General features: G+C 41.4%; 1 protein-coding gene across 1 annotated transcript in view; it reads left to right on the top strand.

The window, feature by feature from the left end:
• Positions 1-26196, top strand: part of LOC132897460 (sex hormone-binding globulin-like) — a 63560-nt gene that overhangs the window by 4197 nt on the left and 33167 nt on the right. The window lies entirely within an intron of this gene.

Genomic DNA, 26196 nt, shown 5'->3' with positions numbered 1-26196 from the left:
TACTATTTTTTTAACAAATATTACTACTATTTCAACATTAGAGGCTTTGCGCAGTGATAGCCTACATGTAGCCGGATAAAAAAGATGCATATTTATTTATTCGGTTGCACCTCTCATTCACACCTATACGGAGGTTTCAGTCACTGAAAACAGCTACTTTTGCAAACTCTGGGCAGAGTGGAGATTTCTGAAAACTCCATCTTCAGACACGCGTGTAAATCGGGAAAACGAAGCAGCAGTGGGCGAGAGGGCGCGCGCGAATATAATGAGTCAAAGGTGTGAATCTTTCACCGAATGCCAATTGTCCCGATTCTTCATGAAATCGCACGCGCACACACAAATTCATTAGATTAACTTTCAAATAACTGTTCTTGTGCACTTGCGACACCGGAGCCACTTTCCTGAATTTTGAGCTTCGGAGTATTCGCTTCTTTATCTATTTAATCAATGAATTTATTTGTCACATACATTAAATTACTAATGTAAAACATTAGTAGCCTATTTAAGCAATAGCTGTTTTCTCCACTGTTTTCCGACCTTTTGTGCTTAGTGAATGAGACACTTCATTACACTCCACTGACCGACTTCCAATTACGGACTTTTTTGAAAATGTAAAATATAGGCCTACGAGATGTTTTTTGGGACTTAATTCGCGTTGGTCCTTCACTATTAATTTTTGAGACTGACGAGGCACTAAATACTGTGGAATTATTTTCTCCTTACTATGAAGTTTGGCATCTTAAACAAGTGTTGGGAAATCTTGCAGCCCGACTCTGCAGCCTCCAATGTTTAAGCGAACTGCTGAAACCATAATGTTTAAAGATTAAATCGTAGGCTAATCAAACCAAAGAAAAGCACAGCCTTTCCAGAACGTTGTCTGCCGAAGCCTGTTTAACCTACAAAAGGCTTAATAGCAAAGGTCTTGCTGCGGCTTCAGCTTTTTCACCTGATCACCTTTCAATAGGCAAATATCATTATTACTACTACAAAAGGCCTAGTATTAGTAGTAGACAAGTAACCTAGTTTAGCGCTCCCAGTTGACGGAAATCCGTCATAGCGACGGAAAACTTTAATCCATGCATGCATTTACTTTAAGATTTTTTTTGGTCAGATTGCCTAAAGACTTGATGAAATGATATCCTTCACAGTAGGCACAAACAAAAGTTGTTGGACCGACTTGCAATTACTTTTGAAATGACCGCAATATGAAATTAATAGAAGTTTAATTTTTATCCAGGACCTGAGAGACATCTGCACACACACTTCACTCCATCTGTAATGTGCTTCTGAGCCAATTGTTCACATGACACATATTAAATAGAAGAATGCAAGTCCACTGTCTGAATTATGGAAGTCCACACACTAACACCTTACAGTACAGTATTTCCTCGCTACTTCGCGCTTCATGTATTGCGGCTACACTACATCGCAGATTTTTAAGTACATTACGTCATTTAATTACAGCCATATTCCGCAAATCCGGGAGTCAAACAATAAGTGCGTGAAGGCTTTTCAAAAAACATCTCTGATTTGAAATAGCCAGTTTGTACAGTGTCCTTCTTTCCCGTTGATGTTGTTAAAACAGAACAATGAAAGAGATACGAAATGCACATTTCTGCCAAGCGTGGCGTTGGTTTAGAATCCACAGGGAAAAAAATACAAAGTCTGCATGCAACAATGCTTGTGTTCTTGATAACAAGAGAGCAGCTTTTCGACAACCTGGTCCTGACTTCATGACTGCGTGTTACCATGGATGCTTACATGGACGCTTACACGCTTTGAAATAGGGTGTCGCTACTTCACGGATTTCACACTTTGCGGGGGTGGGGGTGGGGGTCACGGAACGCATTAACCACAATAAACGAGGGAATATTGTACATGTGATACAACACATATCTACTGAGAGGCCTGAGCCGTTTTCACATTGCTTTGGCCTCATTTTTCTCTGCAAATAATATGAAGAGAAAAATGTCTGAGGAATGTCTGTCCACTCCCCCATCCCGTCAGTCTCAACAAGTTAAAACCAAGAAAAATGAAGAGGTGCACACTCTGTGCCCCCCTCAATTACCCAGAAACCTAGATGCCACTAGCGGCAGGAAATGTACTTCACTGCTCGGAAAGGTATAATGACCTTCCATAGGGCTTTTGAATTGATACCGCCACCGCCGCTAAAAGTAGACAGATTAAGGGTCACCCAGCAATTAATGTAAATGCCCCAGGCTTGATCCATGATTAATGTGCCATTGCAAAAATACAGACACGCACCTCATTATGATCTGCATTTTCTTGAATGTTCACAGTTCTTCGGCCGAGTCCAGCCTGCAGTAGCTGTAATTCACTTTTTGGTGATTTGTTTGTGGCCTCAGCTAGCAGGCAGAAATTTAATTCAAGTGTTTTGCCTAGAGGAGTGACTAAAGGGGGAGTAGGTCTTGTCTTCCGATGCATGTGGGCTGGAAATGCCCTAACAGTGACAGAACACAGAACAACAGCCACAATAAAACACAAAGCACATTAAAAAAAACAATTATAGGCCTCACTTTTTCATCTAAATGAGTGAACATACGATTGTAGCAAAAGCAAAATACTTGGGCCATATCATTAGAAATGACTCTCGTGATGATTACATCCAGCGTCAGTGTTGCAAACTGTATGCTCAAGTGAATGTTTGCATGCAAATTCTACAGCATGTGTGTACAAATGATGAAGTACTGAACTGCACTGTATACAGCTCAGCTATGCTGTAATTACAGCAAAGGAAACATGAATAAGATGACATATAATGGTGTTCTTAAAGTATTGCTGTAAGGTGGGAGGGCTAGTGCTGATGCTTTGTTTGTGACATGTTCCCATGTTCCAGGCTCTAACGAGGAACCTCATGTATGTATTACGCGTAGCTTAACTGAATCAAGAAATGGAATTATAACGTGCTTCAGTAACTTTAAGGAAAGTGACGCTCGATATTGCTCTGACATCTGGAAATATCGGAAGACCCAGATATAATCTATTTTATTTCTAACGGGCCTTACCTGTGTGTGTGTGTGTGTTGGTATGTCTATATGATTGTATTATAATGCATGTCTGTGTACAATCTGGAACATGTAGATAAAGTTATAAATTGGAAAAAGGTTTTACTACATAAAATAACATGACGAAGCCTATGGTTATTGTTGTGGCATGTTTCAGATCATCTTACTGACTAATATAGACATTGTAGCCTACCTTTGCATGTCACGGACGTAGGACCCAACAGATTGTGTGGTAGTTGACATGGGTTGGGGTTGAATAGGCTGGGGTTGGACAGGCCATTGTTGGGCAAAAGATGAGGGAGGAGACTGTTGACTGTGTGTGTATATATATATATATATATATATATATACACACACATCAGCACACTCATGGTAGGGCAATGATTTTATATCCTACAGTCAATAGTCAACTACTAGGTCCAGTTCTATCTACAACTGTGCTTCATACCTTCCGGAACGTGCTGCAGCAGTCACCCCGGCCTGGGTGTTTCTTATTAGGTTTACCAGGCTCATCATGGCCTGTTGTACAGTGTTGTTTTCCTGTGGGGAAAATTACATTGCATGCCATTACTAATTCTTTATACAGCACATGGCTTAAAGCAGATAATTGGCTGCATAATATAAATAGTATAAATCAGCACTGGTAATTAACACATTGAATGCCAGAAACGTTCTCTGTACCCATGCGTTGACTGCCAAAACGTAATTTTTCATTTTTATGCTTTTTTCATAACTAGACACTTCAATGTACTGTATGTGTGATTTTGGGAACTCTGTGGTGAATAGAACTGACATAGTTTGGCGATCAAAAACTTGTCATCATCTGAACATTTTGATCACAACGCCAACCCAAGCGCAACTTTGACAGCGTTGCATTTGATTGTTTGATGCTGATTATTATTTCCGCATTGTGTCCAACAACGCGCGTCAGTGTCCAGAGAGTGGGGGTAATGCTCCATAGGTTGCCATCCGCCATAAACCAAGAACGACAGGAAGAAAAAGAAGTATCAAAAGCATGACAGCCTGAAACGGCGCACATTTCATAAAAGCTTCGATATCTCCGTTTCTAGAAAAAAAAAACGTGTCGATTTTGGTGTATATCCGCCTCTGTTTAGCTCAGGCAAAGTGCGGTTTTTACCCACTGAGAGCTTAAATTCTCGCCTTTCAAACAAGCTAGAACAGGTTTCCGTGGACCTATCACAGAATATGCAGTGACTCTACAAACAACGTCAAAAATGGTCTAGATTGCTGGCAGTCTACACCAACATTGTGAAAACAGCGCTGGCAGTCAGTGTGTTAAGCAAACTGCTTCACTAAAAGCACTTACAGCGTGTAGAAAATGTGAAGGCGCCGCTCCTTAGTTGCTCTGAGCCACGTGGCTTGGGTCTAGTTATATTATGCCACACCGTAGGAGACACAAAGAAAGAATTTCATTTGGCACTTAAATCACTTGGACTGTTAAACCTGAAGCGAGAAACCCATGTTGTACTATCCAATTATTCAAGGGAGTAACTTTGATTTTGACATTGGTGGAGACACAAAAGTCATCCAAGGCAGAGCTTCTGAAAGTTTTTTTTTTTTTTCCATTAGCAATCATAATTTCATGTCATGCAGATCTTATAGGTTAACGAGGGCAGCCGTGGCCTAATGGTTAGGGAGTTGGTCTTTGGATCCCAGGGTTGCCCTTGAACAAGGCACCTAACCCAACATTGCTCCAGGGACTGTAACCAATACCCTGTACCAAAATAGTAACAGTAAGTCGCTTTGGATAAAAGCGTCAGCTAAATGTAATGTAACATCATGTAATGAAAGTCAAGGAGGCAACTTCAGAGTTCTCAGCTTTACTCATGCAGGATGTTAAGGGCTGCAGAAGTGCAACATACTGATTCTGAAATGCAAGTCGCACATCTGCATGGCCATGCAGTAGCCTACATCTGACTACTTGCATTCTATAAAACCATTACCTAGGTCTATAAATTTAACATTCATTCATCGAGGATATTATCTAACACCAAGTTACATTGCTCCAGCATTCCTTTTCTCTGCAGTAGCCTAGCTCTGATGCATCCTGTCACGTTGCTAAACCTGCCTAAGGAGCCGCAGCAATAGTTTTATGAAGGGTTTCCATACATCAAAAGGATTTTGTTGAGTTTTTAAAGCTCGACGGAAACCCTGCACTTACATTCTTGACTTTGAAGAAGAATGAACGAATGTCTCGTTTCTTGGGAGGGGGGCCGTCGTCCATGATACTCAAGTCAGCATGCGAGTCGTAGGGCAAGCATGTATGGACATCGAAGTCCAGCTCAATTTGTAGGCTGATGGAGAGTGGGGGGTGCGTGGGGTAGGTCAGGTGTGTACGTGTGAGATACAGGGGGTTGATGGGCGGGTAGTCATGGCTGCTGTGGGAGGTGTGCTACTTTTACAGCAGATGGAGTGACAGCTGGGATAGCCAACCATGTAAGTTAGTGAGAAACAGGTAGCTAATCAGAGAATGATATCTACGTTAGAGGGGGGATTATTAGCAGTGTCATACATTTAACCCTTCGTGTGCCATATAATCATTGCTCAAGTTAGGACCTCGGTTTTATTGATCGTGATTACACAGTAGCGGCTGAATATTGGTAGGGACACGTCCCTACCCAAAATTACACCCTAGCAATTATTACACAACATTTACCATTCATAGCCTATATTACGATTTTAGGTATCGTGTGTTAGCCGACTAGCTTCTCATTCCGATTCCTATAGTATGTCTATGTGTGGGATTGCCCAGGGCTGCGCAGCTAGGCTACTTGAGCTGTTACCTTTTAATCGCCTTTGGTTTGGCACTTAATCGTTTGGATTGTTGACACCGAGGTGAGAAAACTGTGTTGTACTATCTAAACATTACACCTCTCAAACAATTCATAGCCTATTTCACGATTTCACAAAAGGTTTCCATGAGCGTGAACTCGTTGCCCCACAGCCTGCAATGACTGGTAGACATGTGTTAATGTGAGCCAGCAAGCGAGCCAGCCAAGCCAACAATGAGGAAACGCGCCATGCAATATTATTCCAATCAAACTTATTGTATATGATAAATTACAAAAATGACGACTTTCAAATTCACTTACCTGCATACTTAATTGTGTGGCATTGCTGGAACGCTTCGTTCTTGTTGTGGGTTCAGGCTGTTCGCACTACAGTCAGGTAGCCAAGTACACGCTTCTCCAGGTAACTACGAATTCTGTAATACCGTGTAAGGCCAGCAGTCGCACGAAGTCTGATGCTTACCAGGAGGGAAGCTATTTGATTGGCTGACTGGAAGGTCAATAAGCAGTGTGATGACTGGCTACTTTGGGATAACATGGTGATTAGCTAAACCCATACAAAAGTTGTGTGTTCGTAAAAAGAATCCGTGCTTGTAAATAAGATTTGTGCCTGTAGAAAAAGGAACCCCCCCACCCACCCGTGCATTTTCTGACACACAGACAAAATAGTTTTTCACGCAACGACGAAATTTTTTTACAAGCACAAAATATTTCCACGTGTACACATTTTTTTTACAAGCACAAAATATTTCTACAGGCACAGATAGTAAAGTCAACAAATTCATTCCATAGTTGTTGCCATGACGTGGATGGAGTTGATGGTTGTTGCCATGACGTGGATGGAGTGGTAGGTTGTTGCCATGACGTGGATGGAGTTGATGGTTGTTGCCATGACGTGGATGGAGTTGATGGTTGTCCTGATGTGGATGGAGCTGGAGGCTGCATACGATTCAAGGAGGAAGGTCCCTGCTGGTTACTTCTATCTTGGTAGGGGTTACATAAGATGGTGAACATCTGCGTTTGCATCATTTGCGGGAATTACATCCTGACCCCTACTTGGTGGACTTTTTATTTTTCTTTTATTATCTTTATTTAGGCGGCACGGTGGTGTAGTGGTTAGCGCTGTCGCCTCACAGCAAGAAGGTCCGGGTTCGAGCCCCGTGGCCGCCGAGGGCCTTTCTGTGCGGAGTTTGCATGTTCTCCCCGTGTCCGCGTGGGTTTCCTCCGGGTGCTCCGGTTTCCCCCACAGTCCAAAGACATGCAGGTTAGGTTAACTGGTGACTCTAAATCAGACCTGGGCATTTTACGGCCCGCGGGCCGCATCCGGCCCTTTGGTTCATTCTGACCGGCCCGCGTAAGGTTAATGAGAAATTACAAAATAAACGTATTCTCTAAATTTACCTCATGCATGGACTGAATGTGCATTGCTTTTATTTTGAAGTTGTGTTCAACAAAAACGCGATGCGCGCGACATGAACATGACATGAAATCCCATGAAACCTAATCCCGTGATAACTACTTCCGTAATTTGTCCAGACCAACCACAAACTTGTACGTCATCCTTCAAACGGTCCAGCCAATCACATAGTGTGACGTCACCAGCAGGCGCCGGAGCCGATCTCCGGCGAAAAGCACCAAATGAGGTGATTAAACTACAAATGTGGGCATCATTATTATAATATGATGTATCTTGCTTGATATTTGGAGTAGAAAGACAATATTGTGATGTCTTTATTGTGTTTTGGGGTGAATGTGACTGAAAAAAAAAAAGGTACAAACGTTCACATTTTGTTAACCATTGTTTTGGGAAATTTGATTGAATAAATGACATTTTTTGTACGGCAACCTCGTTTTTTCCATACTCTTACCAGTCTTAGCAGCTTGTAAAAACAATGTTATTTACTGCTTTATATAAAGAAATACAATTAATATTATGCAGAATTTAGTTCAGCCTTTTGGTCCGGCCCTCCACTAAATTTTCTGTTTCTCATGTGGCCCCATGGAAAAAATAATTGCCCACTGCTGCTCTAAATTGACCGTAGGTGTGTGAGTGTGAATGGTTGTCTGTGTCTATGTGTCAGCCCTGTGATGACCTGGCGACTTATCCAGGGTGTACCCCACCTTTCGCCCGTAGTCAGCTGGGATAGGCTCCAGCTCGCCTGCGACCCTGTAGAAGGATAAAGTGGCTAGAGATAATGAGATGAGACTATCTTTATTTATTTATTTATTTATTCATTCATTCCTTTCCTTGTCTATAATTGTAAAGCATCCTTGGGTTTTTTGAAAGGCGATATATAAATTTAACTTAATAATATTATTTGTCCGAGAAATGCAAATAATAACATTATTATTATTATTATTATTACACTTGTCCTATGTCTTTCCTCGGCCTCAATCTTCGTTTCTCATACGAATCCCTGAGAGCTTTTTTCTTCCTCATGAAAATTGCTGTCATCTTTTTCCTTCCGCTCCTTCCTTCATGAACACGTGTTCAGTACTGTGAACAAAATTTACTGTTTACAAAATTTACTGTATACTGTTGAACAAAAATTAAACGGAATATTGAATATATGCATATACATACACAGAGAGAGAGAGAGAGAGAGAGTATAGTTAAAACTATAAATATATAATGTAATGTGTAATGTTATGTATCCACTTACATGTATCATTTGATGCAGCATCGCCCTCCTCTTCCTCGGTCGGCTGACTCACAGCGGGAGCGCTTCCCTCGTTCTGCGAACTGCCAGTGGAATCGGCCGTATCGCTTGTATCTAGAGAGAATGCCGGGGATGTCAAGGGCTTATCTTGTAAAACCCGATCCATTATATCATAATATGGAAACTTACTACGTCCAGCCCCAGACCTATTGTGATTCTTTGCTTTGTGATAAACGCCCATCAACACTTATTTTCGATTGGCACTGCTCCGGAGTGCGACCAGCCACATCTTCGCCCATGAAGCGGCGGAGATCACTCGACAGTTGTCCGTACACGTCGATATTTCTACCAAGAGCTGTTAGACTGTGTTTTGTTGTTTCTAAAACAATGACAAAGTTCTAAGTTCTATTATTGGCACCCCTGCATTGAATACTTTGTACACCCTCCCTTTGCCAGTAAAACAGCACTGAGTCTTCTCCTATAACATTTTATAAGGTTGGAGATACAAAGCCGGGAATCTGAAACCATTCCTCTTTACACAATCTCTCCAGATCATCCAGGGTCTGAGACCCTCTCTTGTGCTCTCTCCTCTTCAGCTCACCCACAGGTTTTCATTGGGGTTCAAGCCAGGGAACTGAGATGGCCATGGCAGAAGTTTGATTCAGTTTTAGTTTCCTGGCAGAGGCAGCCAGATTTTGATTTAAAATGTCCCAGTATTTCATGGAGTCCATGATGCCATGCACCCTAACAAGGTTTCCAGGGCCTTTGGAGGAAAAACAGCCCCAAAACATCACAGAACTTCCACCATATTGTACAGTTGGGATTGGGTTCTTTTCATTACAGCCATCCTTCTTTGAGCCATCCCACCTTGAGTGTTTATTGCCAAAAAGCTCCATTTTTGTTTCATCAGACCAGAGGACACGATTCCAGTCAAAGTTGTAGTAGCGTTTCACAAACTTCAGGTACTTACGTTTGTGGTTAACTGACAGAAAAGGCTTTTTTTTCCTGGCATAGCTTCCAAATAATCTGTTGGTATGGAGGTGGAGTCAGATGGTGGTTTTGGAGATTTGGAAACCCCAACATTTTATTTTTCTTCTAATTCACCAACAGTGATCCTTAGAGTTTTTTTTGTTTTGTAGGGATTTTTTTTTTTTTACCTCTCTTACCCTCCTCACTGTACATGGGGTCAAATAAACTGGTTGTCTTCCAGTCAACTGTGTAACAGTTCCAGTTGGTGTCCACATTTTTATTATTGCCCTAACCGTAGAAATTGACATTTTCAGGCAAGTTGCTATTCTTTAAGAACAATTCTCTGACTTCTGAAGGTAAACACACTTCTCCCTCATTTGGTTTGTGTGTTCTCTTATCTTTGCCATGTTGATGGATGACTAAAGGAATTTGGCTTCTGTGTCACCTCATATTTGTTCCCCGGTTAATCAGGAAGTCATGGATTACAGCTTGAAAGTTCCTCCACACTCCAATCAACTCAAACATGTACAATTTAAATGGGAAACATGCTTCAGTTGCATTGTGTTCATTATCATTTCCAGGGGTGCCAATAATAGTGGCATGTGTTTTTGTTGAAAATAATTATTTCTTCACGAGGGATTTGTTTTTCCTCTGAATAAATTTATTCCAGTTAAAGGTTGGATTCTTCTCATTTTTTTCAGTGTGAGATGAAGCAACTTCACTAAAAGGTGGAATTTTTCTAACCCTTTTCACACTGCTAGCAAATCACAACAGCTCAGACTCTGTTAAAAAGCACACACACGAACACTTTTCCACGTGTTCATGCTCTCCATTAATGATCTCGTTTAAATGCTCCCCAGAACTTCACTAGTTACAGTGTGTTTGACATGCCTTTTCCTTGGATCAATTAAAGATGACAAAAGATATATACTGTCCATGTAGGTATAAGTCTAATCTGTTTCTATGTCTTTAATTCTATCTTCATTCATCTTTCACTCACCGGGTACATCACTTCCCAGCCGGTCCACCCTGTCGCTCAGTTTTTTGATATCCTGTTCATAATCAGAAATCAGAAACACTTTAATTGCCAGGTATGTGGACACACACGAGGAATTTGACTCCAGTTCACTTAGCTCTCATAGTACAAAACAGATAAAAAAGCGTAGACACAAAATCAAACAAACAAGCAAACAACAACAACAAAAATAGGTGCATAGTGCAAAGTAATCCTGGTAAGTCAAGTATGGAATAGTTAAATAAATATAAAGTATACAGTGTGCACAGAATGACAGTATAAGTGTTCAGATATTTTACAAGTGATATTACTCATATATGAACCTGGATTTTAGCTGTTCATCACAGAAAGGATTTCCCTTTTGGTGCAATATGGTGCATAGTGCAAAGATGAATAGTACATTTAAATAAGTATAAATATAAGTAACAGTGAGCACAGAATGACAGTATGAGTGTGCAGATATTTTGCAAGTGATATTACTGATATATGAACCTGGATTTTAGCTGTTCATCACAGAGACAGCCTGAGGGAAGAAACTGTTCTTGTGTCTGGTTGTTTTTGCATACAGAGATCTATATCGCCTCTTTGAGGGGAGAAGATTAAACAGATTGTGACCAGGGTGTGATGGGTCCGCAGAGATGTTACCTGCCCATTTCCTGACTCTGGACAAGTACAAGTCTTGAATGGAGGGCAGGTTGACACCAATAATTTTCTCTGCAGACCTTATTGTCCGTTGCAGTCTGTTCTTCTCCTGTTTGATGACCGATCCAAACCAAACAGTGATGGAAGAGCAAAGAACAGACTGAATGATGGCAGAGTAGAATTGTGTCAGCAGCTCTTTAGGCAGGTTGAGCTTCCTGAGCTGGCGCAGAAAGCACAACCTCTGCTGAGCCTTTTTGATGATAGTGACTGTGTTTGTCTCCCATTTCAAGTCCTGAGAGATTGTGGAACCCAGAAACCTGAAGCTTTCAACGGCAGTCACAGTGTTGTTGTTGATGGGCAGCAGAGTGGGGGGGGGGGGGGGGGGGGGGGGGGGGGGCTCCTCCTAAAGTCCACTGTCATCTCCACAGTTTTGAGCGTGTTCAGCTCCCGATTGTTCTGACCGCACCACCAGACCAGCCATTCAACCTCCCGTCTGTATGCAGACTCGTCACCGTCCCGGATGAGGCCGATGACCGTTGTATCGTCTGCAAATTTCAGGAGTTTAACGGACGGGTCTCTTGAGGTGCAGTCGTTGGTATAAAGGGAGAAGAGCAGTGGGGAGAGCACACACCCTTGTGGAGCACCAGTGCTGACAGTCCGAGTGCTGGATATGAAGCTCCTCATCCTCACCTGCTGCTTTCTGTTAGTCAGGAAGTTTGTAATCCACTGACAGGTGGAGGAGGGCACAGTGAGCTGGGTAAGCTTGGTGTGGAGGATGTCTGGAACAATGGTGTTGAATGCCAAACTGAGGTCCACGAACAGAATCCTGGCATACATCCCTGCAGAGTCAAGGTGTTGCAGGATGTAGTGCAGTCCCATATTGATTGCATCAATGATGCTTGTTCATATCCTGTTCATGCTTGTTCATCTTCTCTTGTATTTCATTCAGCTGGTTTACTGGAGAGCCCAAGTTCTCCAGCAAATCTTTGTTTTGGTCCAGGAAATTTTTCATGCCCTGCATCTCTTCCTGAAGCCAACATGGACATAAAAACAGACCAGCTATTTTTCCAGCGTTTGGATTAAAGATTCAAAGCTGCAACGGTGATGCTATTTTTTATATTTTATTTTGCTGTTTTTGACCAAACTGGCTTACCATTACATTACAGAGAGAGAGATGGCCTATCGATTTCATAAAATCAGTGAAATTTAGTTACCTCTGAAATTTGGTCACTGTGATATGATTACTTCTGCAATATCTCACAAAATATCAGGCCATTCTGTGGCTGGGAAGTTATTTAATTAGAGGGGATTCCCGAGCAAATAATGAAATCGCTCGCTTCGTGCAGTCAAGCAGACAGAGGAAGTCTGTATACGCATGCGCAGGTTTCCCTTTGACCGTGCACTGACAGTTCCATCATTCTGTCGCTAAACGAACAGCTGATCACACCGAGGTGCTCGCTGACCGCCGATATTTATTAGTTTGGTCCTGCGTTTCCTTTCCTTCGCAACATCACATCTTTTCTTCTTGCTTTCCATTACTGTAGTCGGTCTTTCACGTTTCATTTGCACACTCACGTCCTCCATTTTTCTCTCCTGTTTCAGATTTGTATCCCACAATGCCTTGCGCAAACGGGGAAAGCCCACCACGTGAAGTGTGACGTAGTATCTTGAATTGGGTCATGTTGAAGCAGGCACAAATAGCGGAGAATTTAGGGCCACATGGTCCTAAATTCATTAATTGTTCTATTTTAAAAAACCTAATAAAATTGGAAGTCTGTGATTTCAATTGAGTAGCTTTCGGTCCACTAAACTAAAATAATTGGGTGTCAGGGAAAATTATTTTTGTGACCTACAGCTGAAAAATTTGAAAGGCAGTCTACCTTTAATCAAAACCATACCTAAAGTTTATTCAGTCTAAAGTGATGTTATAAATTTATTTATATAAACTTATAAAACACTCGTGTATAGACACAAGTGTTTTACTGGGAAATACACCACTTGTATTTTTCATATAAGCTACATCTGGGACATGGAGAACCAAAACCGTGACAAATCTCAATATCATTCCAATTATTTGGTATCAACTACAAATAGTCTGCTCATGCGCAGTTACTCCGCACGTTTGTATTTTGAGTTCTATGAGATATAAATAAAAGTGACTGCATCTGATTTCTTTGTTATCGTTTGAGTCGTCATGCAAACTTGAAAATCAGTAGTTCAAAAAAAAAAGTATGGATGATAAAACATTTATTGAATTTGGGTCTCACAAAATATCATGAGTTGTTAGTGTCTGTCTTCAGCATCGGCAAATGACTGCTTGCTCACCACTAACAAATCACGATATTTTATTCAACCTCGTCCAACGACTGCTTAATGTGTCACTTGTGAAGAAATCGATGAATTGTTTTGATAAATTTGGGTACGTTTTGTTTGTTAATGTGTCTATATAATAAAAAGAAAATCACACGTTGGCTTGAAGATATGAAGTTTATCTTCTCATGTTGAAAAACTTGTATTTTTCATACAAAATACATTGAGGATCTGAGTGAAATATTTTCTGATATTTCACTCCGATGATGTCACTCAGCGTTTTCCTGCTAACTTGGTGCGTGTTGTCAAAATGATGAATCGGTTCAAAATTAAAATTATTTTCATTAACTTGCATATTTTTTGTGGATGTGTCCGTATAATATAAAGAACATTACACGGTTGTGGGAAGATATGAAGTTTATCTTTTCATGCTGAAAATATTTTCACTCGTTCGCTTCATGAAAATGTTCAGCACTCGAAGATAAACTTCATATCTTTGCACAATAGATAGATAGACAGATAGATAGATAGATAGATAGATAGATAGATAGATACTTAATATGTAAAATAATTATTGCTGTGTTGTGTCTTAAATAGCTGATACCTTCTGTATATTTTCTGATATGTCTTTTTGTCCCTTTGAATGCTTGTCAATAACCTCAGCCAGCTCCCGAACATTATTTATACACTGATCCAGCTCCTGTTTGCTGAACGTGAAGTCAGGAGCCTGAATCAGTTTGTTGCTCACAGTGATGACCTTCATGATGAACAGAAAAATGAAAATAAGCATGGCATCTCATTTGGCTTAAAATTTATACTTATAATATCATAGAGTTATCAGCTTTGTCTGTGCATATAGAGGGAAAAACACAAACATTAAAATGAAAAAAGGAATACATGTGACCTGAACATTTCAATAATTTTACCTGAATTAGGCAATTGCCCTCTGTAAAGGCTTTAAAGTGCTTGCAGTGAGCCATGAAGTTCAGGATGTCAGAAATGTCGAACTGATCAAAACTGTGATGATCTTTTATTCCACGTACCACATAAGCCTGAGGAAAAAAAATCCAGATTAGCCGACATAAAATCAATGCAAAGCGTCCCATATAGGAACTCACCACCCTGAAACCCATTTTATCTGTATGTGCATGTGTCTGTATATATACGTATCGATCAGTCATAATATTATAACCACTGACAGGTGAAGTGAATAACATTGATTATCTCATTACAACGGCACCTGTCAAGTGGTGGGATATATTAAGCAGCAGGAGAACAGTCAGTTCTTGAAGTTGATGTGTTGGAAGCAGGAAAAATGGGTGAGCGTAAGGATCTGAGTGACTTTGACAAGGGCCAAATTGTGATGGCGAGATGACAGTCTGAGTATCTCCAAAATGGCATATCTTGTGGGGCGTTCCCGGTATGCAGTGGTTAGTGCCAACCAAAAGTGGTCCAAGGAAGGACAACCGGTGAACCGGCGACAGGGTCATGGGTGTCGAAGGCTCATTGGTTCACATGGGGCACGAAGGCTAGCCCATATGATCCAATCCCACAGAAGCGCTACTGTAGCACAAACTGCTGAAAAAGCTAATGCTGACACCTTTCTGTTTTAGCCAGCATTAACCTTTTTCAGCAGTTTGTGCTACAGTAGCGCTTCTGTGGGATTTTCTATAATCACCTGTCTATTTATACTAAAGATTAATACGCAAGTGGTCTCAGGGTGGATTTTTCCTTCAATATGATCTCACTTGAGGAATGCGTATTATGTGTGCTGCTCAGAACTCACCTTGGCCACTTCCCATTTGTGTGTAGGCCATAGCTGTGGCTGGCAGTTTTTCCAATGTATGTTATCATGCTTGTTATTACGATTATCCAAGATCGCATCTTTCCACTTCTTACACGCATCACAAATTCGAACCTGTGGAGAGCCATGTTTATTTGAGAAACACAATTTCACAGACATACACCTGTCCTTCCAAATATTATACTCTCATACTACGTGAACACAAAAGGTCTTTAAATTGGTTCTCAGTTATGGGATAAGAACATACACCATTACAGTGCTGGTGTATGTTCCTGGACAATAATAATAATAATAATAATAATAATAATAATGGACAACTGGTAGTTGTCCATTATTATTATTATTGACTATTTGCTAAAACAAGGCCTATTTTGGAAAAGTCATACAGTACTTCATGTAATTTCTAGTGTATCCATGGATACACTAGATATGGATAGTCTGTAATGAACAACTGCTCCAACATTGCGTTGATGTAAACCTAAACAGGGTCAGTGTAATGTAGAACTAATGGGTAACACACTTTGGCTTAAGGAGCACATACCATATTAGGAGTTAATTAAGGTCTGGTTACGTGTTTAATAAGCACTTGTAAAAGGTAGGCCTACAGAATTTTAGTGATCACTAATCACATTTACTGTCTCTGTGTTTGGTACACCAGCTGCACGATGGCACAGAGGAAGGTGCTCCAGGGGGTCATAAAGGACACCCAGAAAATAGTAGGCTGCCCTCTCCCTCCACTGGAAGAACTACATAGTTCCCGCTGTCCCAAAGTAACTGTTTCCACTCTGTGTTCGTGTGCCTTGCAATAAATCCACTTGAAACGTCTTGAAAGTTGAACTTTAATCCTCGTTTAACAATTACAAAGGCTCTAAGATACAGAGAGTCGGTGAGTCAGAGTGTCAGGTAAGAAAAAGTGTTCGCTTCCACGGCTTCTCGAGATCTCTCCCGAGAAGCGTGAGACCGTTCTTATATTGAGGTATTTCACCTGACGTCACAGGGTCACGTGACGCCCCGGTGTCCACCATTTTGGACGGCAAGCTAGCTAATGTCAACAACAGTAGCTAGTATGTTACTGTAGCAATATTTACGTTCAGTCATTTGGATGACTGTTAAAACCTTTCAGTCTCAAGTTTTTCCTTTACTGGATTTACTAGTTTACTGAGCTAGCGCGCGATGGCTCCCGGCTCGGCCGCTGAGCGCGCGATGGCTCCCGGCTCGGCCGGAGAGCGCGCGATGGCTCCCGGCTCGGCCGCCGAGCGCGCGATGGCTCCCGGCTCGGCCGGAGAGCGCGCGATGGCTCCCGGCTCGGCCGGAGAGCGCGCGATGGCTCCCGGCTCGGCCGCCGAGCGCGCGATGGCTCCCGGCTCGGCCGCCGAGCGCGCGATGGCTCCCGGCTCGGCCGCCGAGCGCGCGATGGCTCCCGGCTCGGCCGCCGAGCGCGCGATGGCTCCCGGCTCGGCCGCCGAGCGCGCGATGGCTCCCGGCTTGCCCGAGCGCGCTAGCTCAGTAAACTAGTAAATCCAGTAAAGGAAAAACTTGAGACTGAAAGGTTTTAACAGTCATCCAAATGACTGAATGTAAATATTGCTACAGTAACATACTAGTTACTGTTGTTGACATTAGCTAGTGCTAACAGCTAGTTGCTAATACACTGCTACAACTACACCGACCCTAATAATACAGTTCTTGGTCATTGCCTGGTAACAGCAAATTTATAACGGGCCATGTCTCAACAGACTAAGAAGTTATTTCAATGACATTTAATAACATTTTGTTTATCTTGAGGACCGAAAGTAAATGAAAATGTGAACAAACCTTAGCTGTAATCAGATGGCGACCACCGGCTCCAGGGACGACCCACTGATGTAGGCATGTTACCCAGCCTGACACAAAATATTTGTAGGCATCCAAACTCTTACACGCTTTCAGATCAATACCTGTGTATGGCGATGGGTTTTTAACGACATAGGTATACAGATCATGTGGGCCGAAGTCAGGTAAAGACGAGGGCTTCGTGTACTTCCGTACGTCAGTGAACAATCCTGGTGGAAGCAGGTAAACGTCGTTCTCTAAGCCTGCTAACCTCAATTTTTGCAAATACCTCTCCCTCTGCTCGCCCTGTAAATGCCCTACGTCGCTGGATAGTGAAGGTGTTTTCTGCATCTCACTCCTTTTTCTTTTATGTTTTTCGTTTGTCGCCTTCCTCGCATTCAAACTGATTCGAGCCGTGCCGTCCAAAATGGCAGCGTCACATGACTTGGTCACGTGAGTGAAATACCTCAATAGCTGAATGAATTCTAATTCTTGAGAAGTGTGAGACAGTTCTAATTCTTGTTCTAATTCTTCACATATGAATTCTGATTCTAATTCTTTTAACCTTGCCACATATTATTCATCATCTTAATCATGAAATAAACTACTTATATGAAATTACACACTCAAATGAAATTATTTATACCTTTTAACATAAATTGTAATTCACGTCTATATGAATTCTACTTTGGCCGCTACAACGAGGGGTGCCAATAATTGTGGAGGGCGCTGTACTATCTATAGATTTTTATTTATGTATTTATTTTACATACAACTGCTGCTGTGTTATACTGTATTTTAACCCATCAGGCCCTTGTGAATAATAACTAATACACTGCAAATTATTGCTTTAGATCTGATTCCTTCTGCTGTGGTTTACCTTTTTTGCTCTTGGTGAGTAGTTTTGGAAACTACATTTCTTGTTTTTACAAATTTCGTCCTTTAACTTTTCCTTAAGAGACCGGTGATAATTTTCGGTTTCTTCTTCCACAAAGTCCCGAATGCGTGTCCTCAATATGCGCAGAATCTTGGCCGCCTGAATCCAGTGTCCGAAATTTTTGTCACTAATGCTCTCGGAGGAATCCATTAATGCTGATATGGTTTGGTGGTAGAATTGACCCGATGATTTCAAACAGAAACATTTTTTTTTTTTTCTTTTTCAAACAGAAACATGTCACGCCTATGGTGGCCCGATATTCAGTCTTTTCCACAGGGTCCAATCACTGATCTGTACGTAAAATAGCTAGAGAACTCATTGGCCAATCAGAGTGACGGAATCTGTCCGCCATATTACCACGCACATCGGATCGGAATGGTTTAGACCCCTTCGCATGTTTGTAAACAAACCGACTGTTGCCAGGGCCCTGTACTACGAAGCGGGTTTTCTGGCTTACCAGGGTAACTTCAAGAGTAACTTGATCACGTGCAGCGTAACTTCCCGATTAACCCATACTACGAAAGTTGGCTATGTTCAAACCGAGGTATGCTGCCATGGCAACTTACGCTGCATCTCAAACCTGCTCGTCTCAGGTTATGTTCTTGGTTAACCCGAGGTTTCCGATTAACCACACCCTTTTTAAACACCACCTCTCCACCGACATTTCCTCTAGAGACAATGCCAGCGTACCTGGATGACCCGTGCGATATCGGAGCGCAGATTAGAGATGGCATTTATGGCTCTTTGATGGGATCCGCATCTTTGTGATCCGTTCTTTGAAAAGAGCCGTTCAAAAGACTGGCTCATTTGGCTCTTTTTAAATATTTATTCAGTTTTAAGAAGACAGCGTCTAAAGAAGCCAGATCCCTCTGCTTAGACAGTGACATCAATATTTCTGGACATCCCTTTTATATAAAGCAACCTAGACTTACATTATTGTAACCCCTAAACGCTCATAAATAACCATTAAAAAACAATGAGGGCTTCAATGAATGTCCATGCAGAACGGCTTTTCTGTAAAAAAAAAAAAGAACCCACTCAAGAACATAGTTACCAAGAACGCAAGAATATTTTATAAAAAAAAAACCACTTGTTTTACAAAAATATTTAAGTCTGAGATACAAAATAGATACAACTACAATAAATATAACACAAGAACTAGTTATCACACAAGAACATTTTAATAGAAAAAAACAAACTTTCTATATTAAAAATATTGAAATTGTAACAAAAATAGATACAACTAAACAGTCAGATAAATAGATAAAGTTATAACAAGAACACAAGATTATTTTAATAGGAAAAAACAAACTATTAATGCAAAAAAATATTATTAGAGAAATAGATACAACTAGACAAACAGATAAATAAATAAAATACACAAAAATAGAACAAACAAAATGACGATAGAATAAATTAAATGAACGTCCGTGCAAAGTAGTTTTCCCACAATATTATCATTAATATCACAGAACAACATTATAAACTATATACAAAACAATTTGAACTATTAGGCAAACAGATAAAACTTGAATAAATAAAAGGCAAATGAATGCTTGCTTGCACGCGCACACACACACCATTATGAATGTTTTTATATTTCATTTTCACCTGTTGCCAGGTGCGTTTGGCACTGCTGTTGCCTCTGAAATGTTCACAGGACATACACCAACTTAGTCAAAGGGACTGAACCGTCAGTCATCCTAATTCATGTGACTCTGTGCACATATCAGCTTAAGTAGGCTACTCCATGAATTTACCATACCAAATTTTATTCAGGATTTTTCGGACATTAAACAAGCTATATATGACTGAGGCCACGTCGAAGGACCATTTTCTGTGACTTGTGATTGATCATGAAGCTTTCTCTCATTCTATACTTCTGTTCTGGAACATGTAGAAGGGAGAATGTACTTGCGCATTTACCCGATCAGCAATTCGTTGCCAACATGCTTGCCGCTCCTTATTGGCAGCCGCTGTGTTAGATTTTGCTCTTAATGTTGTTTTGAACTCCTCGTAGCTTTGCATTATGACAGTGCCTTCTTCCTCCGTGAAGTGCGGCGACCGTGCCATTGTGAACAGTGGGGATTTGCGCTGATAACCTCCCCTTTAACGTGAACGCGCATTAACCCTGATTAGGTTAAACCAGGTTCAACAAATCAACTTCATAACTGGTGTCGTAGTACCGTTTAACCCCAAACAAGATAACCAGGTTTTGTCAACCCCGGTTTAGTGGGGGAACCCTGGGTTACTTCTGGGTAGGTTAACCTCCGTTCGTAGTACAGGGCCCAGGATGCGCGCGCAGCCTGGACTCAGAAACAATGGTGCTGCCCATAGACCGGCATTATGAGCTGTAAGATTATGCAAAACAATTGTCGTTACAAGATCGAGAATGCTACATAAATAAGTTAACTCTAACAAGTGGACATCGCCTACCGGATCCGTATTTAATTAAAGAGTGGACGGACGATGTTAGACCCCGAAGCCGTTTGTTTTCAGGATAATGGCTGGCTGATGAAATTATTGGCTGGCTAGCTGACTCAGCCAAAACCTTAATGGCTGCTGCAGCCACCAAAATGTTTATGGCTACAAATGGCTGATACTGGACGTCACTGTGTGGCATATATCCGGGCGAATGGATCAAACAAATGGGGGGAATAAATAGCAAATTACCACAGGTCCCCTGGTCTCTTACTTCATTGTAAATATAAATCTAGCAAGATTGTAGTTCAATGCTAATAATAAGCTAATCTGGATTGTTCGAGGAAGGCATCTAGCTATCTACTCTCACTAGCAATGACCAGTGAAGGACTGGCAGCTATCTTACTATGATGAAAGTAGAGTGGTGGAGTACTTTTTTTTTTATCAATCTCGAAGTATGTGAAACAAACAAACAAACAAAAATACCTTTACACTTTCCCTCAGCAGCGGCAAAGAATGCAGCCATCTCGTCGATATCGGAGTCGATTGATGCTCTGGGTGGGTTCCCGGGTTCCCCAGTGTATCGTGGTAACGGTGTGAGGGGCGGGAAGCCAGACAGGTAGTCACAACGGCAAGCTTGTGGTGGCTCTCTGTGCTGTGATATCAGTTCTAAATCTCTACAGTGTATGCCTATACGTCTCTATTGTGTTACTACTAGTGTGTACAGTTGATCATGTTTGTGTCACTTTTCTTGTAGCTCATGATGTGGATAAACCCATTATTTGATGTACACAATTCTTAGTGGCTCAGCCAAATTTTATTAGATAGCGGCTCAAATTGGCTTACAAAATTATTGGCTGGCGGCGGCTCAAATTCTAAATGGCGGTTTTAGTGGCGCCTGGCGGCGGCTTCAGGGTCTAGACGATGTTAGTAAGTTTTCCTCTGATACCTGGGCCCTGTACTACGAACGGAGGTTAACCTACCCAGAAGTAACCCAGGGTTCCCCCGGTAAACCGGGGTTGACAAAACCTGGTTATCTTGTTTGGGGTTAAACGGTACTACGACGCCAGTTATGAAGTTGATTTGTTGAACCTGTGTTAACCTAATCAGGGTTAATGCGCGTTCACGTTAAAGGGGAGGTTATCAGCGCAAATCCCCACTGTTCACAATGGCACAGTCGCCATACTTCACGGAGGAAGAAGGCACTGTCATAATGCAAAGCTACGAGGAGTTCAAAACAACATTAAGAGCAAAATCTAACACAGCGGCTGCCAATAAGGAGCGGCAAGCATGTTGGCAACGAATTGCTGATCAGGTAAATGCGCAAGTACATTCTCCCTTCTACATGTTCCAGAACAGAAGTATAGGATGAGAGAAAGCTTCATGATCAATCACAAGTCACAGAAAATGGTCCTTCGACGTGGCCCCAGTCATATATAGCTTGTTTAATGTCTGAAAAATCCTGAATAAAATTTGGTATGGTAAATTCATGGAGTAGCCTACTTAAGCTGATATGTGCACAGAGTCACATGAATTAGGATGACTGACTGTTCAGTCCCTTTGACTAAGTTGGTGTATGTCCTGTGAACATTTCAGAGGCAACAGCAGTGCCAAACGCACCTGGCAACAGGTGAAAATTAAATATAAAAACATCATTCATAATGGTGTGTGTGTGCGTGCAAGCAAGCATTCATTTGCCTTTTATTTATTCAAGTTTTATCTGTTTGCCTAATAGTTCAAATTGTTTTGTATATAGTTTATAATGTTGTGTGATATTAATGATAATATTGTGGGAAAACTACTTTGCACGGACGTTCATTTAATTTATTCTATCGTCATTTTGTTTGTTCTATTTTTGTGTATTTTATTTATTTATCTGTTTGTCTAGTTGTATCTATTTTTCTAATAATAATATATTTTTTGCATTAATAGTTTGTTTTTTCCTATTAAAATAATCTTGTGTTCTTGTTATAACTTTATCTATTTATCTGACTATTTAGTTGTATCTATTTTTGTTACAATTTCAATATTTTTAATATAGAAAGTTTGGTTTTTTTCTATTAAAATGTTCTTGTGTGATAACTAGTTCTTGTGTTATCTTTATTGTAGTTGTATCTATTTTGTATCTCAGACTTAAATATTTTTGTAAAACAAGTGTTTTTCTATAAAATATTCTTGCGTTCTTGATAACTATGTTCTTGAGTGGGTTCTTTTTTTTTTTACAGAAAAGCCGTTCTGCATGGACATTCATTGAAGCCCTCATTGTTTTTTAATGGTTATTTATGAGCGTTTAGGGGTTACAATAATGTAAGTCTAGGTTGCTTTATATAAAAGGGATGTCCAGAAATATTGATGTCACTGTCTAAGCAGAGGGATCTGGCTTCTTTAGACGCTGTCTTCTTAAAACTGAATAAATATTTAAAAATAGCCAAATGAGCCAGTCTTTTGAACGGCTCTTTTCAAAGAACGGATCACAAAGATGTGGATCCCATCAAAGAGCCATAAATCCCATCTCTAATCTGCGCTCCGATATCACACGGGTCATCCAGGTATGCTGGCATTGTCTCTAGAGGAAATGTCGGTGGAGAGGTGGTGTTTAAAAAGGGTGTGGTTAATCGGAAACCTCGGGTTAACCAAGAACATAAACCTGCTCGTCTCAGGTTGAGATGCAGCGTAAATTGCCATGGCAGCATACCTCGGTTTGAACATAGCCAACTTTCATCAAAGTCAAAGTCCTTCCCACGCCTTACAGTACCTGGTATTCCTAGGCAGTCTCCTACTCAAGTACTAACCAGGCCCAACCTGTATGTGGCGCATCGGGCGGCGCCAATCTCCATAGCCCTCGGCCTCTCACATAACTAGGGTTACAGTGGGGGGCTAGTCCTCTGGTAACCACAAGAGTTTAACTCCCCATGCACATCTGTATTGCAGCATGTCTTGCCAGATGGCAGTAGGTACCATTTTTATGATGGTCTTTGGTATGACCCAACCGTGAATAGAACTCACGATCTCCCGATCAAGAGGTGGACACACTACCACTAGGCCACTAGTCGGGCTAGCCAACTTTCATAGTATGGGTTAATCGGGAAGTTACGCTGCACATGATCAAGTTACTCTCGAAGTTACCCTGGTAAGCCAGAAAACCCGCTTCATAGTACAGGGCCCAGTTGCAACTAAAACCATGCACTCGTATTATTTCTGACTATCGTTCTGATGAAACAAATTTGTAAACGTGAGGTGATTCATTTCATTTAGGCTACTTCACTTGAAACGTTAGTGATCAGTATGGATGCTAGGCAGCCAAAAGAATTGATAATGAAGGCACATTTTACTCAACAGTGGAAAGGTTTTAACCAAACAATAAATATAACGTTTGGGATACACAGGTAAATGTACATATCTACTTACCACCACATGCTTCCGCAGATTTGATGTGGAAGTTTTGTAGACTGATAGCTCTGTGCGGCGGGGCAGGCACATTTTGCCTTGCATTATTATGTCATTGCCTCGTTTGCATTTGAATGCAAAGTACTGGCTGAGATACGGCCAAGGATTTCCCTCACTGTCCGGCGCATCTGTTCCACAGGAATTCTCTTCTTGGCAATCCTCAACCTCCTCCATGACCTCCTCCATCTCTTGCTTGGCTCCCTCAGCACCAGCCATCATCCAACGATACATGTAGGCTAATATGGATATTCCACGCGTGCCTGCGCCAGTTTCCTTTCAGTTTAGGCCAATTGTTTTTTTTCCCCCCGCATTTAATTTTTTTACTCAGTAACAGGCGGTTTTCGAATGTAGCGAAGTAAAATACTTGGTTCAAAATGTGCTTGAGTAAAAGTAAAATTACCCATTTCAAAAACTACTTAAATTACAAATTACACAAAAAAATCTACTTAATTACAGTAACGTGAGTAAATTATAATTCGTTACTTTCCACCTCTGCATCCAATCATAGTAACAATGTGAACAAATAAATCAGACAATGCACAGGCAATTTAGTGAAATCCTCACAGTTGTGGTCTTGACCAGTCTTGAAATAAAATCCCGAGTCCTCTGTGTCTGAGACCGAGTAAAAATGCAGTTGATTCCGAGATGAGACCGAAACCTTCCAAAAGGAGTCTTGAGACCGGACTCAAGTACAATAACACTACAGTAAATCATTTGTGACCTTTAAAAGTGCAGAGTTGGTGCTGTGAAATGTCCTGAAATCTGACTGAAAGACTTTAAATATGTTATTTGTATTCAGGAATGGGACTAGCTGGGAATATATAACTTCTTCCAAAATTTTGGAGATTAATGATGGTTTTGAGATAGGTCAGAAGTTAGTGTAATCCCTATAATCTAGTTGTCTTTTGAAAAGAATTGGACGATATCATGTTTGAAACATTGAGGAACTTTGGCAGTAACCAGTAAAGAAATTTATAATGGATTAAACACTATGCTGCAGGACATCGAATGTTTCTTTAAAAAGTTTTGAGGGGATGTGGTAGATTTCATATGGGAGACTACACTGACCAACCACTTTATTAGGAGCAACCCTACATCCACCTACTGTCAGGGACCAAACAGGAGAGGAGATCAAATGTGCTCAAACCACAGTTTATTAATAACAGGGGAAAAGGAAGTTGGGAGAATGTATGTGAAGTCCAGTGGCAGGAGAACTGAGAGGCAGGGATGGCATCTGAGGTCTCCCATCCAAGTACTGACCAGACCTGACCCTGCTTAGCAGCTGAGATCTGACAGGATCAGGCATAGTCAGAGAGGTGTGGCTGTAGGCTGATAGTACTTGGGTTTCAGGCAGTCACCCAGCAAGCAGTACCTCAGCAGGCAGGAGTTAGAGAGCAGGCTGGAACAGTCACAAATCAGGTAGCAAGATAGGGGACAGAAATGCAGGGTCAGGTTACCAGGGCTGAAGAGTAGGGCTCCAGGCAGGGCTGCTCACACCAGGCAGATGGAGAGGCAGGCGAACAGCAGGGCTAAGCGAGCTGGAGATCAGGCGAAGGTACAGGAGAGGCAGGCAAGAGGCAGAGTCGACAGAACGGAAGGCAGATTAGGTTACCGGGGCTGGAGAGCAGACAGAGTCAGATGGAACAGGATAATTTCAGGAGTCAGAGTAGTAGGAACACAGAGCAGGTTATCAGGCTGAGAGTTGCAGACGATCTGACACAGAAGCTTGGGAGGACTGCAGCTTAAATACACACAGGGGGGAAGCAGGTGATCGGCAACAGCCAATGACAGTCACTGAAAGATAATAAGAGGAAGTGAGTGCGGGCATGGTCGGTAATGCTGAGTGGAGATGTTACTTGAAGAGAGAAGCCCACAGGTAGGACCATGACACCTACTGTTTGATGCAGTTCTTTAATTAGTCAATCCCTTGACAGCAGCACAATGCATCAAATCATGCAGATACAAATCAAGAGCTTCAGTTAATGTTCACAGTGTTCAAACATCAGAATGGGAAAACTTGTGATCTCAAAGTGTGACTTTCACTGTGGCATGGGTGTTGATTTGAGCCAGATGGACTGGTTTGAGTATTTCAGAAACTGCTGATCTTCTGGGGTTTTCACACACAACAGTCTCTAGAGTTGACACAGAATGGTGCGAAAAGCAAAAAACATTGAGTGAGTGAGTGAGTGACAGTTCTGTGGGTGGAAACAAAGGCCTTGTTGATAAGGGAGGTCAGAGGAAAATGGCCAGATTGGTTTGAGCTGCCAGGAAGGATATAGCAACTCATATAATCACTCTTAATAACTATGGTGAGCAGCAAAGCATCTCAGCATGCAACAGCAG

The sequence above is a fragment of the Neoarius graeffei genome, chromosome 14, assembly GCF_027579695.1.
Source record: "Neoarius graeffei isolate fNeoGra1 chromosome 14, fNeoGra1.pri, whole genome shotgun sequence".
In the NCBI taxonomy this organism is placed as follows: domain Eukaryota; kingdom Metazoa; phylum Chordata; class Actinopteri; order Siluriformes; family Ariidae; genus Neoarius; species Neoarius graeffei.
Note: the sequence above shows the minus strand (reverse complement) of the source record. Positions and strands in the feature narration are given on the sequence as shown.